Consider the following 4013-nt stretch of genomic DNA (forward strand, 5'->3'; position numbering starts at 1 on the left):
TTTTATGGCCAAGTAAAAAGCTATCTCACACGTGACACTAAAATCTCCCAATACCCACTCTCTGGTTCTGTACCTAATTTGTTTATGGAGGAGAAAATCACTACCATCATCGGTGAGTGAAGGGAGCAGATGGCGCACCTCGATGGGCATCCGTCTGAGCGGCAGATAAACTAAACCAAGGCAACGGCAGAACTCTATGGCTCTGTGGCGGAAGCGCCATGTGAGGGAAGTGCTTTCTGTCCTATGAAAATCTGCTGGCGGGATCATTTATATGACCACCAAACAGCTCAATTCATCTTCCTGTGAGCCGTCCTATGCAATCTCCAGATAATCTTACTTTCTAGGAAATCCCAAACCCAACGGATAAACCCTCTGAAATCCAAATCCGATTTTCCTCAGCAGACCCTGTAAAAGGTACACGTCTCAGGGTAAGCAAGGAGAAAGAAAAATGAGAAGAGGAAGAGATAAGCAGAGGAAGGAAAGAGAAAGAAAAACAGAGTGTGCAGAGCAAGGGCTCAATTCAAGCTTGGCATCTATCACAGGGCACACTCAGCAATGAAAGGGGACAGGGACAAATGGGGAGGGGGACAGTTTTCCAGCTTCCTGAGTCTTGCTGTCACAATGTGGCTTCATTATCTGGCTTGATAAATTGTGAATTCTCCCAACCATAACGTGTAGATAATTGAGAGTTATCAAATAAAGACAAAGAACCACCATGAACATATATCAAATGTTTATTCAATCAACCCAGGCATAACGGACACCTTGCCCAGTGCTCAGTATTATCTCAACCCTGAACGCTAAACAACTTGAACCCAACTTCACATGACTTATCATGAAGCAGGGACCAAAAGGTCTCAGGCTGTTCCAGGATGAAACATCTAGGATTGCAGCACCCCCTGGGGAATCCTCAGTAAAGCACAGAAGAATCTTAGGGCTGTGTCCAGGTCACCAGCTTTCCTGGTTCACCTAGGCAGCGCTGTTTTGTGATAACCTACACTTCTGTGTTTGTTGGTGACTGAGGGGATCTGATACACAGCGAATGCTATACTGTGAAGTATATGAGAATTATTTATAAATTACTGGTGGACTTCATTGTGAGAAAGATTATATTTAACAAAAATGATGTAATTAAAAATTAGTTGGTATTTGAATAAGGGCTATTGCTTAGTTAATATTATGGTATCAATATAAATTTCCTAATTTTGACACTTGTGCTCTGATTATAGCAGATATTAATATTTGGGAAGGCGGAGTGAAGGGTAAATGGAATTCTTTGACTATTATTTGCAAATTTTTTATAAGCTGAAATTACTTCAAAATGAAAAGTTAAAAGAATGTTTTCAAAGATTTCAAGAGGTAATTCAAGAACTTGACAATTTATCCATATGTGTTCTGGGAGCCTGACCCAGGAAAAAAGCACCCCTTTGGCCTCTCTCCTTTGCTGCCAAAGTGATGAAATCCACTGTAGGGTAGATGAAATGACAAGTATGAAAGTCCTCACTACAGTAAACTCCTAAACGAGTGTTAATAGTAATAATTATCGACTCATATGGAAATGATTCTCTATAAATAAAGGGAGGAACAAACCATCACACTGAATACCCTACCAGATATTCTCAAACACTTAGAAATTGCTGTCCTGGCACTAGAAAACAGGAGTCATGGGCGGGTTTTGAACAAAGCAGACATATAACAACAATATTTCAGGAAGGTTCAGCAAGCCTTTACTACATAGGATGGATGAAGTGGGCAGAGACCGGACTCAGCAAATCCCACTATGAGTTATTCTAATAACTGAGGAGTGAACAATCCTTACTGAATGGGCGTGGAAAAGAAGAAACCCAGAGGAGAAGCATTTTGAAGGACTCATCGGTCCAGGCAGAACTAGCCTGGAGGTGGGGGAGGAAAGAAATGAGTCAGTGGTTACTTGAAAATGTCTAGCCAAGATGACTGCTGCAATGCTAGTGTCACTGAGAAACGGATGGAAAATGGGAGGAAGGAGACCCCATACACAGAGCTTGGGCTGGGAACTCAAGTGGCTCCAGAAGCCAGGCAGGTGCAAAGGGGGGGAAGACAGGCAGTGGGAGCTGCAAACCTGAGAGGGGTCTGTCACAGCTGGGCATCAGCTGTCCATGCCATGCAATACTGCCATTTCCGTGTTACCAGATCTCCTATTTTTGCAAGAGAAGTTAGAAATTCCGATCTTTTAAGTGAAATCTCTTAACCCTTTAAAGTTGGCAATTAATTTTAAAAAATTTTAAAGCATTGTGTGTGCCAAACCAAACACATCTGTGGGCCAGATTCGGAAGGCAGGCTGTCACTTGTGACCTCTGGCAAAGACAGAAGGTTAAGGGTCAAAGTTCACTGTCACTGTGATACATGGGGAATTAAGTGAGGTAAAGGGATTCAGTAACTAAAATACTACACTTAAAGTTTCTGTCAGCAATCTGAGCTGTATGAACGTCCCTACCCTTCAAGTCTATATATGGATCTGAATTTATACAGGAAGTTTAATCTAATCTTCAAATGGTTAAATCACAAGAATTTGAGCTCTTACTGTGTGCTGAGTACACAGAAGTCAAAGAATTTCAGATCTAACTGGAGAAGAAAAAACCACGTCCTCCTGAAAACTTGAGACAAATTATGAAACAGCCTGGGAGACTCCTTTCTCCACATTATGTTAGAATATCAGTCACCTTAAATCCTGGATGCCCTGCAAATCACTTTCATTTGGCAAACTGCAATAATGCGCGCGCGCGCGCGCGCGTGTGTGTGTGTGTGTGTGTGTGTGCATGAATCTGTAACCAGAAATCTGATTTCCCGGGCAGTGGTTACAGGGCGGCAGTCCCCAGTCTTCCCTCAGCGCAGGAAGGGAGCTAACAGGATTCGGGGTACCTGGGCGCTGGAGAGGAGGATGGGAGTGGCTGGCGGAAAACCGCTCGCCGTCGGGTTTCTCCGCTGGAATCCCTGCCTTTGTCTCTGTCACTACTTCAAGCGTTTGTGTAGGAGAAGGCAGGCACCAAAATAGAAAGTGTCAAAGAGACGGTGACAACGAGGATTAAAGCGAGGCAGGACTTTTTCCAGTTCCACCTAGCACCCTCGGTCCCGAGGCCGGCGCGCCTCCTCCGGCCCTCCTCCGAGGCCGTGGTGGGGCAGGAAGCGGGCGGCTGGGGCTGCGGGTCCTCCTGGGAGCGCGGCGGTTTCCTCCCGAGCTGCCCAGTTATCTCCAGAGCCGCCGACCAGCTCTCCGAAGAGCGCGTCCTCCCCCCCACCCCGTGCTCCTCAACCCACCCACCTACTTCCTCCGGCCCCATACACACGCAGCGCGGAGCTGCCAAAAATTTCCACCCTCCGCCCCCCTCCCTAGCTAACTTCCTTCCAGCGTTTCCTGAGCTGGATGATCCTAGGATTTGTAAGACAGGAAAAAAAGGAAGGCGTGAGGGCGGGCGAGAGAGACAGGATGCTTGTTTTTCGCGTTCCCAAAGCCATCTGAAGGCAAGACAGCGGGCGCAGGGCAGAGGAGCCACGCAGCCCCCGGGCGGTCTCCTCGCCGCCCGGCTGCCGCCCGCTTCGCGCGCTCCCGTCCTCTCCGGGGCATCTGCAGAGGCGGAAAGGAGAGCTCGCCCTCCCTCCGAAGCGGAGGAAAACACCCGAAGACACCGCGGCAGCCCGTGAAAGTCCCTGGGACTCCAAGTGAGGAAGTGACACTCCCGCCGGCCGGCCCGCGGCCGCCAGCTCCGCCCGGCCTCCGGCCCCGCGGCCCTGGAGGAGCGCGCCGTGGACTGCAGGCTCCGCGGCCGCGCCGGGCTCAGCGCCCCGCCGGGTCCATGCGCGCTGCCCCGGGCCGCTCTTCCTCCGCGCGCCCATGCGGCCCCCCAGAGCCGCGCCGCCGCCGCTGATCTGACCCGGGAGACCATCCTAGGCGCGGTGCCAAGCACAGGGGAGGGGGAGACGGAGGGGCAACCTCTTCGGGACTAACTCATGAAGAACAAGGGTGCCAAGCAGAAGCT

This window comes from Ursus maritimus, unplaced genomic scaffold (assembly GCF_017311325.1).
Source record: "Ursus maritimus isolate PB19 unplaced genomic scaffold, ASM1731132v1 scaffold_4, whole genome shotgun sequence".
Classification (NCBI taxonomy): domain Eukaryota; kingdom Metazoa; phylum Chordata; class Mammalia; order Carnivora; family Ursidae; genus Ursus; species Ursus maritimus.